We start from the raw sequence: 12243 nt of genomic DNA, 5'->3' as shown, positions 1-12243 counted from the left end.
ATATATAACATCGGCGCCACCAACGATAGCGCCGAGCTAAGGTCTAGATTTTGAAAGCATTCCTCCGGTGCTATATTTGTGAATAACTTAAAAAAAAGGCCAAAAAAAATTAAAAATTCGGCTCGTAAGCTCGGCGCCGACGAGAGGTGAGGCAAGGAGGGCTGTCACTGAGGTCGAAGTTGTCACTGAGGTCGAAGTTAGAGGATCTCATTCCCCTGCTAATCCCCTCCCGCCAGCAATTCCCCGCAAAAGGAGAAAACCCTAAGGGCTACTTTGGAAGCACAGAAACCGCCAGGTTCCCTGTAGTTTCCTCGGGCCAGGAAAACGCGGGGCAAGCTCCCCTGCGCCAATGCCTTGTGCCCTTTGGAAGCCCACGAAACGCGGAACTGCAGCCCCATCCCTTCGTTTTCCACGGGACGGGAAGCCACGAGTCATCAGGCCGAGAGCGCTTCCCCGCCCGCTGTTTCATGAGTCACGACGTATCGCTTCTTCTTCCCGACTCCGCCTCGGTTGAGACTTGAGACCGCACCATCCGCCGTTGTCACTATGGAGGCATGGATCGTCCCTTTGTCGTCGCCACCGCTGGTTCTCCTCTACGAGCACCTCCGCCTCCGCATGGTGAGTCCCGAACCTCCTCCTCCATCCGCACCTCCCTGCCTCTGCTAGGGTTTCTTCTCTCTGTTCCTCTCACTGGCCCTTGTAGATCCAGGTTTGGGCTACAGTTGGTTGTTTGTGTGTTGAGGCGGAGGAACTAGGGCAGCGCATTTTAGCGATGGCGCTCAGGGATGAGCAGGTGAAGGCGTGAAGCAGCTGTATGGCAGAGCAGACTGCTGCGTCGGTGCTAACTGAACTCAAGTTCAGTCATAATTAATCTCACTCAATTATCCCCCTCCGATCTCTTGATTTCATGTGTAAATGATTTAGTCGGCTTTAACAAAAGTTATTCCTGGTACAATGAGCTACTATATTGGTCTAAGGATCAATGGTGAATTATCAACAGTTTATAAGATATAAGGTCCTAAAGTTTGGTAAATTTGGTGTAGAATTAATAATTCAAGATTCAACTTTAGAATTAGCAAAATGTTGTCTCTTGGCAAATTTGAATGTCTTCAAAACTATTGATCGCCATATGCTAGCTAACCTAAAAAATGCCATTTGATATACCAGGATTGATACTATAGATTTGTTCAAATTTTCCAGACATGTTATTCCTAAAACTGCTTCCAGACTAAACTTCCAAAACTGAATGTAAAATTTATTTTCAGAGTCACAGGTACATTGTTCATAGTTGCTGGTTTTTGGTCAAACTTTAACTGTGCCACACAAAATTTCTTTCAATCCTATATGTGTGTGGTCCATACAACCGTATGCAAAATTGTTCTGTTCCTGATCTATATCTCTACCTTACTTGCTAAAGCACATATCTGAATTAGTTTTTGAACTGGTAGATCAAGGAGCTCAAAGGTTACTTAAAAAAATGTTTTCTGATATGAACTTCATAGTTCAGAACTAAGTTTCAGAGATGTGTCATCCAGTGATTAATTTCAGGATAGCTGTTCAGGATTAAATGATTTGCTGCTAGCATTTTGCGATTCAATGTCACTCAATTATTATCAGATCGAATTGGAATCTAACTTCATTTCTTCCTGATGCTTTTAGCAATTTAGATGACACTGATTGTTCATTCATATTTCAATGCAGAAGCACTTACATGTGTCTCGTTTCTGTCCACTATAGGCCTGCAGAAAGCTTTGTGAAAAGTTTGTTTCGATTCATCGACAGGTGTCGCGCAGGCTGTAGGTAAGTTATTTAGATTCCCATCTTCCTACCTGTCTTTGGTACTTTAGATGTATCAGATCGATCAGTTTAATTGTTGTCTACTTACTCTACTGTCAGGAGATAGTGGTGTTAGAGATTAGTGATTAGTTCGGTCGCATAAGAATAATATTTTTGCCCATGTGATCTAGTCGAGTGAAAACATTGGAGAGGTGCTGCTGAAAAAGCACCATAGTCATTGTCATTTAGTAACTCTTTTCTTTCAGAACTGATTCATGGTCAGTAGTAGCAGCTGGGTATTGTAATTAGTGCATGGAATTTCAGTAGTAGCTAGTCACTACAAACCTACAGTCATCACTCACACCTAATATCGAGACTGATTTGAGAAAAGTAGGTTGGTGTGGTGGATGAAGCGTGAAGCACTTTCTTCTGTATATATTTGGTTGGTGAGATCAAACTACAATTGACATTGCAATCTGCCATGCAGAACATGATGGATGGGCACCATCAGCTCGCTATGATGCAGCAGCAGCATGAGAACCACGGCCAGCAGAGGACCAAAAAAACTTAAGCTTCTCTATCCGTCATGGTCTTTGTCAAACACTATACTATGCTGCTGAATGTTCTCTTCAATGAGGTAAGCAACCTCTTTCTGTCGTCAGATCTACCAGTTTTTGAATTGGTCTTTGTCAAACACTATACTTTAGATGTATCAGATCTACCAGTTTTCGAACTGGTAGATCAAGGAGCTCAAAGGTTACTTACTAAACTGTTCTCTGGTTTCCTTCATTCTTGAATGATTACAATTGTCATTTGTTCATTCAGTAAAAGATACTTGTCTTACCAACGTGACTGGAATTAAAAGTGTAAATGCTGGTGCACATATCTTGTTCTTGCTTCTCTCACTGATTTGGTTGCTCTCATAGCCTCTCATGCAATTGGAAACTGCAGTGTAAGATGTATTCACGATGATTCAGAAGGACATCCTCAAGTTGCAGGTGAGTTTGTTGTTGATACACAAGTCTATCCTTTCCGGCTAATTTTGTTTTGTGGTCGCACAAAATGTTCAGACTTTTAGCCTGTCATTTTGTCTGACTTTTACTAACAAGTTCTTAGTTTGCAACAGGCAGCGTGGGCCAGCAACAACTTGTATTTGAAACTAGAGGTCAACATGAAAGCTAAAGACCCATGGAATTATTGACGATAACTTGTAAATTTGTTTAGAAATTACGAAAGTTTGTGTTTCATTCTTAAGTTCATTATTACTACTAAATTAGGAACTAAGGTGCATAAATTCAGCTGAGGTGTCACTCATGAGTTCATTGGGGAGCTATTTAATTGTTATGCACGTTTGGATTAAGGAAATATATTTTAAAGTAATAACATTTTTTTGTTTCTTTATTTTGTCTTCAGAATGTTTCTGTGAACTGGGTTTCAGTGTTTATTTGTAATTCAAAACATTGCGCAATTTACACTACAGGCTTAGAATAAGTAAGCTCAGTCAATGGCCATAGTAAACATGCAAGTTGTATACATTGATTAACGTTATATAACTTACGGCAGGCCAGCCCACACGCTGCTACCTTGTCAAACTCAAACCTGCAATTCTGCACCCCGGCCGTACCTACACCCTGCTTCCAAACGATGACATGAACTGGGGGAAGAACGGGGAATGGCTCCCGGGGAAACGATCGTCCAATTATTTCCCCGTAGCGGATTCCGTGCCCTGGGCAAATCGGCCCTGAGTTGCCAAAGTAGCCCTAAGGGCTCGTTCGTTTCATCGGGAATGCTCACCTGAAAAAATTTCTGGCGGGAATACTAGCTAAATTTGTATAAGTTTCATCCGTTGGAATAATTCCTGGACTAGTTTTGCTGTAACCGAATGGGCCCTAAACGGACACCCGCGGACGCCGAGAGGAGAGCAGCCATTGACCATTCCTTCGCTCCCCTCCGCAATGGCGTCGCGCCGAGCCAGCAATGCCCGCTCGCCGCTCGTGCGGAAACAGAGCCAGATCACCGCCTTTTTCTCCTCCTCCCCCACCCCCTCCCCGACCCTCGGGCCCGAGACCCGGCGCGTCCAAGCCCTCTCCGTCGCCGCTGAACCGCAGTGCGAGGACGAGGTCCCCGCTTGCCGCGGTATCCCCTTCCCCTCCCGAGCTGCCGCAGCCGCAGCAGAAACAGAAGAAGGGGAAGAAGGATAAGGAGGAGCGTGATGCCGTCGCCCCGCACGGCGGCTGCGGGTGTACTGGCCGCTGGACGACGCGAGGTACAAGGGGAGGGTGGGCCTACGACGCGGCCTCCCGCAGGCACCGCGTGAAGTACGCCGACGGCGGCGAAGAGGAGGTCGATCTCGGGAAGGAGAAGTTCGAGTCGGCCGCCGCCGTTGAGGACTCGGCCCCGCCGCCGGCAAGGAAGCTGCGGCGTCTCCGGCGGATGTCTGATACCTCGGTGGCAAAATCACCGGCTGTGGCAGAGGATAGCGCAGGGGATTCCACTGAGGACGAGGACTGGAAGAGGGATACTGTTGTGGAGGATGATTCTGAGGAGGTGGAGCTGGATGAGGAAGACGAGGAGGAAGTTGTTGCAGTGCGATCACGAAAGGGGAACCCAAAGAATTCCTTGCTGATGATGTCAGGTTCAACGCCATCGACATTGGGCTCTGGTTTGACATCAGAGTCGGGGTCAAAAATTTCGAAGAAGAAGAAAAATGTGGATGAGGCCTAATTGGATTTTGCTAAAAGGTTCACCTTCGAAGCAGTTAATACCACTAGAAAAGTTGACCCAGAAGTGCCAATGAGCTGTGGCCAGAGTAAGTAGTGGAATCTCAACTGTTGATGGGCTTGAGTTTGTCTGTCCCTCTTTGTGATTTTGGTTGCTTTTGTTACAGAGGGGCAAACGACGGGGAATGACTACACTGCTCTTACTGGGGATGCAGCTGAGCGCTTTGGACAGCGGGATGCTGAGAAGTTACAAATCCTTGGAGAGTGAGTGTTTTTGTTGCTAGATGATTCGTTTCTTTGCAATGCTAAATTTAGTATGCTATAATGTTTTTTTAACCGTAGTATGCTATAATGTGTTTCTCGATCATACATTTTTCACATGCATTGAGTAGAAACTTTATTGCCTTGTCCTATTTCTCTTTGGTCTAGAGAAACGTGTTTCTTCTCATTCTCTAATGAAAGCAAAGAATTGGTATGCTTGATTAAATCTTTAGGGGCTATGAATTTCTTACCTGTAATAACTTTTTCGAACTGTAGAGGGCTTTGATCCGAGACGTCCTGGAAGCCCGGGCTTTGATCCGAGAACGCTTTTATTGCCACCCCAGTTCTTGAAGAGTTTGCAATGGAGTTCGCTCGCCGAGAGCCCGAGATCCTGCGGCTCTACGCCACACAGACACGGTATGCAATCATATTTTTTGTTTCATTTCGTCCACAATCCAAGGCAGCAGCGACTCTTGAGTTTCCTTGCGTCGACTATCAAAATCGAAGAATCTGTGCCAGCGCTGTACCCAATTTCCATCAAGGAAGCAGGATCGTTCTTGGTGACCTCAGTTCAATCACTCCCAAAACTTCAGCAGCAACTGATTCAATCGAAGAATCTGCACGTGTCATTCCTACCGTTACTTGTTCCTTCATCGATTCTGTTACCGAAGGTCTACTAATCTAGCTGCATCCTGTTAGATTGATCTCATAACCAATAAGTCCAACGGCTTATTGGGCCTTGGTCACGCGCCCTGATCGGGAGCGCCTAACCCTACATGGTTGGTGGGCCCCCGTCGCACTGCGCTATAAAAAGAGGTGGGGGCCGGCGGCTCAAAGCACGAGGTTGGCCGTGAGCCGCAAACCCCACCGAAAAACCCTAATTCCGATCTCGAAGAGGGCGCGCAGCCAGCGACGGGAAGCCGCCACCGTCATCACCGTCATCCCATCGTCACTGCACTGCTACGCCCCGTCTACTCTGCATCGACGTCCGTGCAACCTCTACTCCAACCATCGCTGCCCGTGAGCAGACTTCACCGACGAAGCAGATGGAGGCCTCTGGATCCACTCCCTCTGGGATCTCAGGTTCGACACCTTCTCCTTCCTCTAGATAGCCTCCTAGGTCTACACCGTTACCGTTGTCTACTGCCCTTTATCTCTACCCTCTAGACCGACTGCTAGACGATTCAAAGGTCATTCACAATGGCATCAGAGCCTACTAGCACGTAGATCTAGATAGGGGTAGAGAAAGAATGAGATCACGATCTCGGATCGGATCTGATGAAACCCTAACCCTAGATCGGGTTTTAGGGAAGGAAAAGTATAAAGAGGGGAACCTACCCGGTCCTCCCGACACCGCCGCCGCGCGGAAAAGCTATCACCGCCGCCATGGTTGGCGCGCGAACAGAGGCCTGGCTCGGCCGTGGCTCAGGGAAAACAGTGCCGTCTCCAACCCATACCCTAACCCGCTCGGTGATTGACTGAGAAGGGGAAAAGAACCGATTTCAAATCGGTAAAGCAAACCCTAACCCTAATCGGAAAATCGGGCCAAATCCGAATCAAAGAAACCGAAAGGGGAAAGAAAAGGAAGAGGGTGGCTCGGCTCGGCTCACCTCACCGTCGTGCACGCCGCCGCGCGGGGAAAAGAAAGGGTCGGCCGGGGGTGATCTGCTCGCCGGAACGGCCACTAGGGCGCCGCGACCAGGCCGCTCGACGGCGGCGCGTTCACCCGCTGGGGAGCGCGCACGCCGGCGAGGGGGGCGGAGACGGTGCCGGGGCTTGCTGAGCTCTCTCTCGCCGTCGAAGCTCCTCGCTCGGTGTCTGCTGCGGCGGGACTGAGTGGAGAGGAGAGAGCAGTGAGGGGCGAAGAGAGAGAGAGAGAGCGAAGCCGAATGATGCTAGGTCAAGGGCGCCACGCCGGTCGCTGGGGTTTTGATCTCGCGACGCGCGCGGGCAGCCGTCGGATGGAGATGGACGGCCACGAGCGACTAGGCCAGCGCCGCAGCCCAGGCGGGAAAGGGCGCGAGGCCGAAATCCCGGCCCAGGCCCAGGTTGCGGCCTGGGCGCGGGGAGAGAGCGCCGCGCGGCTGGGCGCCGGGTGCGCTGGAGCGCGCGGATGGGCCGCGGCAGCTGGGCCGAATGCGCAGGCGAGCGCGCGCGCGTGGGCAGGCCGTGGGCCGCGCGTGTGCTGGCTGGGCCGAAATGGTCAAATGAACAGAAAAAGTCACAGTTTTTGTTTTTCTTATTTTCCAGAAAACAGTTTGATCAATTTGAATTGATTTTTATGATAATTTTCTGTATAAAATTTATCCAACGATATTTTTTGTTCAGTAAATAGTAAATTTGCTTCTGGAAAATAGGAAAAAGATTATTAAATATTAAAGTTTCCGCTGCGTATTTAAAGATGTAATTTTCATTATTAAATTCGAACCAACGGGAGAATTTAATTTTGAAAATGGATATGTTTTAAATTGATTATAATATTGTTGTTATTCTGACCAACGTTGATTAATGGCAATATTATAATGTTTTTGTTATACATTAATTCTATTTCTGACCAACGGTGATGTAGAATTAGTGTAGAAAATAATTGTATATTTTAATTTTGACCAACGTTAAATTAAGGCATGCAATTATTGTTGTTATTTCTGTTCTCACCCTATTTGAATTATGTTTTCAGGAGGATACAACTTGATGAGTTGTATCAAAGAGATCCCCACTCTAAAAGGTGATAACTATATTGAGTGGAAGAAAAAGATAGACCTAGCCTTTATCCTCGCTGAGGTGGACTGGGTTGTCACCACACCGTGCCCCAAAGAACCTGTGGCACCGGTGAGGGAGACAGATGAGACTGATACTGCATGGCAGAACAGAGAGCGGGATTTTGCTCCCGTAAAGATGTCCTATGACCTTGAGCATAGGAAATGGGTCACTGCCAACAAGAAGTATTTGACAGTGATAAAGAACACGATTGAGCCTGCCATTGTGGGCTCAATTCCAGACTGTGACACGGTCACAGAGTACTTAGATAGAATAAAGAGTCAGTTCACTGGCTCTTCAAAGACATATGCAACCCAGCTGATCAAGCAGCTGGTTACAGAAAGGTACTCTAGTGGCGGCAGTGGTATTAGAGAGCACATACTGAGAATGAGCAATCTGGCATCTAAGCTCAAACCAATAGATTTGGCACTCAAGGATGAGTTCCTCATTCATTTGATTTTTGCTTCTTTGCCTAAAGAATTTGACACATTTGTTGTTAATTACAACATACAGCCTGAAAAATGGGATTTAGAAAAGCTCATTGCCATGTGTGTGCAGGAGGAGGAAAGAATAAAAGTTTCACAAGGTGGTTCTGTCAACTACCTAAAAGATAAGAAAAAGAACTATAATAACAGCTCTTCCTCCAAATCATCTGGAAAAGGTCCCATGCAACAGTCTCAGAACCAGCCATTCCCAGTGGCTAAAGACCAGTGTCTCCACTGCAAGAAGACGGGGCATTATAAAAAGAATTGTCCTGATTTCTTAAAGATGATAATGAAGAATAAAGGTGAGAACATTATTACGTTCGTAAATGAATCCTTGTATGTAAAGTTTTCAAAATCTACTTGGTGGATTGATTCAGGTGCAACTATTCATATTGCTAATTCATTACAGGGATTCCGTTCGATGAGAACTTTGCAAAGAAGCGAAAGTTTCATTAAAGTCGCAAATGGAGAATAAGCAGATGTTGAGGCCGTTGGTGATCTTCCGTTAGAGCTTGCTGATGGCTTCATAATTATTCTTAGAGATGTTCTTTATGTACCTTCTTTGCAAAGAAATTTGATTAGTGTATCAAAGTTGGACCATGATGGTTATGATTGCCATTTTGGAAATGGCAAATGTCAGATATTGTTTAATGATAAATGTATTGGTCTTGCCTTCCGACAAGACGAGCTTTATTTGTTATCACTTCGTGAAAATGTGAATTCCGTATGTGATGTGAATGAAAATATATCCTCATCGAACAATGGAAACAGAAAACGAAAGAGAGCTCAAGATGCGTTGTCGAAATTATAGCACTGTCGTTTAGGCCATATTTCGAGGGGGGGAATAGAAAGACTAGTTAAGAATGATATTCTTCCTCCATTAGAGCTCTCAGAGTTAGAACAATGTAGAGATTGCATAAAAGGAAAGTATGTAAAGAAAATTAAGAAAGATGTCAAATGAAGCGCAGGAATTCTACAGATTATTCACACAGACATATGTGGTCCTTTTCCTGTGAAAAGTGTGGATGGTTATGATTCATTCATAACATTCACAGACGATTACTCTCGGTTTGGCTACATTTATCCAATTAAAGAAAGAACAGAAGCGTTGGATAAATTTAAAATATTTAAAGCAGAAGTTGAAAATCAGCATGATTTAAAGATTAAGATAGTCAGGTCTGACCGTGGAGGAGAGTACTACGGTCGGCATACCCCATGTGGACAAGTTCCTGGACCTTTTGCAAGGTTCTTATAGGAGAATGGTATAGTCGCCCAGTATTCAACACCGGGCGAACCTCAGCAGAATGGAGTAGCTGAAAGGCGTAACCGTACCCTGATGGATATGGTGCGTAGTATGATAAGTTACTCCACTTTACCCACGAGTCTGTGGATGGAGGCGTTAAAAACCGCCATTCATATTCTCAATAGAGTACCAAGTAAGTCGGTGCCCAAAACACCGTATGAGTTGTGGACAGGAAGAGTACCCTCACTTAACCACTTGCGTGTGTGGGGGAGCCCTGCTGAGGCTAAAGTTTTTAACCCAAACATTGGGAAGCTAGATCCCAAAATAGTGAGTTGCCATTTCATTGGCTACCCAGAAAAGTCAAAAGGTTTTTGTTTCTACTGTCCTAACAGACATACGAAGTTTGTGGAAACGAGACACGCTGTCTTCCTAGAGGATGAAATAATAAGGGGGAGCATGGTAGCTCGAGAAATTAACCTTAAAGAGAAGCGGGTGTATGCACCCACTCCGATCATTCATGAGCCATTTTTCTCACTACCTGCTGTTGCTGCACCTACAGTACAAGACACTGTGGTGCCAGCATCTGTTGTTATCCCGCCTGTGGCAACAATGAATGATGATGAGGAACCTGTGCCTCAGGATCCTATAGAACCTATTGCCACACATGAGGGGGAGCAACAACAGCCTCAAACAGAAAATGTGCCAATTGAGGAGGCCCCTAGAAGGTCTCAAAGAGTTAGAAAATCAGCTATTCCTACTGATTATGAAGTGTACAACACTGAAGAATTTCAAATGGAGGATGATCCCACCTCATTTGAAGAAGCAATGAAAAGTGATCATTCATCAAAGTGGCTTGAGGCCATGGAAGATGAGATGAGATCAATGAATGCAAATAAAGTTTGGGATTTAGAGATAATTCCTAAAGGAGCCAAAACAGTAGGCTGTAAATGGATCTACAAAACAAAACTTGACTCTCAAGGGAATATAGAGAGATATAAAGCCCGACTTGTGGCAAAAGGCTTTACACAAAGAGAAAGGATTGATTACAATAAGACCTTTTCTCCAGTCTCATGTAAGGATTCCTTCAGAATCATAATGGCATTAGTGGCACATTACGATTTGGAATTACATCAGATGGATGTAAAGACGGCATTTCTCAACGGAGACTTAGAGGAAAATGTTTACATGGCACAACCGAAAGGTTTTGTCATGGAAGGAAAAGAACGTTTGGGATGCCGCCTAAAGAAATCCATTTATGGATTAAAACAAGCTTCAAGACAGTGGTACTTAAAGTTTGATCAGACAATAAAGAATTTTGGGTTTAAAGATAATGTTGAGGACAATTGTGTCTACGCAAAGTTTAAGAATGGAAAGTTTATCTTCCTTGTCCTGTATGTGGATGATATCTTACTCGCTAGTAGTGATGTCAGTCTACTACTGGAAACAAAGAAGTTTTTGTCCTCAAAGTTTGATATGAAAGATCTTGGTAAAGCTTCGTTCGTTCTAGGGATCGAGATTCACCGAGATAGAAGTAAAGGGGTATTAGGACTGTCACAAAAGGCATACATAGAAAAAGTCTTAAAGAAATTCAGTATGCACAAATGTAGTCCCTCACCTGCTCCTATAGTCAAGGGCGACAGATATGGGGATTTTCAATGCCCCAGGAACCAATATGAGATCGATCAAATGAAAGTGGTTCCATATGCTTCAGCTGTCGGAAGCTTGCAATATGCTCAAGTGTGTACGCGCCCTGACTTGGCATTTGTTACCGGGTTACTTGGCAGATTCCAGAGCAATCCTGGAATAGAACACTGGAAATTGGTAAAGAAAGTCTTGCGTTATTTGCAAGGAACAAAAGGCCTCATGATGACGTATAGAAGATCTGATTCACTTCATATAGTGGGATATTCAGATTCTGATTATGCGGGAGATAATAGAAAATCCACGTCTAGATATGTGTTTACTCTCGCGGGGGGAGCTATTTCATGGAAAAGCTCAAAACAAACCGTCACTACATCGTTCACAATGTATGCCGAGTTTGTAGCATGGTTATGAGGCAACGGGGCAGGTGAACTGGCTAAAGAAGTTCATACCCGGTTTGAAGGTGGTTGACGACATCAATAGACCACTGAAGTTATACTGCGATAATAATCCAGCAGTACAGTATGCTCACAACAATAGGTCAAGTGATGCTGCCAAACACATTGACGTAAAGTATTATGTTGTGAAGGATAAAGTCCGGGATCAAATGATAAGTCTTGAGCATATAAGTACCGAAAAGATGCTCACGGATCCGCTTACAAAAGGCTTACCACCCAACGTGTTCAGAGAACATGTAGCCGGCATGGGTTTAAGGGAAAGCCTAGGATTCCTGGACTATAAAGGGCCCAAAAGTTAAAGTGGCTATTTCAGATCAGAGACGTGCATTGTGGCTGTTAAATCTATCGGCGATTGACCGTGACGATAAGATATGCTCTATGCAATATCTGTGAAGAAATAAGTAAGGATAAAATGATTGAAGTTTAAAGTTTAAAGATAAAAGTAATAGTGAGATCAAGGGGGAGAATGTTAGATTGATCTCCTAACCAATAAGCCCAACGGCTTATTGGGCCTTGGTCACGCGCCCTGATCGGGGGCGCCCAACCCTACATGGTTGGTGGGCCCCCATCGCACTGCGCTATAAAAAGAGGTGGGGGCCGGCGGCTCAAAGCACGAGGTTGGCCGTGAGCCGCAAACCCCACCGAAAAACCCTAATTCCGATCTCGAAGAGGGCGCGCAGCCAGCGACGGGAAGCCGCCACCGTCATCACCGTCATCCCATCGTCACTGCACTGCTACGCCCCGTCTACTCTGCATCGACGTCCGTGCAACCTCTACTCCAACCATCGCTGCCCGTGAGCAGACTTCACCGACGAAGCAGATGGAGGCCTCTGGATCCACTCCCTCTGGGATCTCAGGTTCGACACCTTCTCCTTCCTCTAGATAGCCTCCTAGGTCTACAC

Source organism: Miscanthus floridulus, chromosome 3, assembly GCF_019320115.1.
Source record: "Miscanthus floridulus cultivar M001 chromosome 3, ASM1932011v1, whole genome shotgun sequence".
Taxonomy (NCBI): domain Eukaryota; kingdom Viridiplantae; phylum Streptophyta; class Magnoliopsida; order Poales; family Poaceae; genus Miscanthus; species Miscanthus floridulus.
This window is presented reverse-complemented; position numbering follows the sequence as displayed.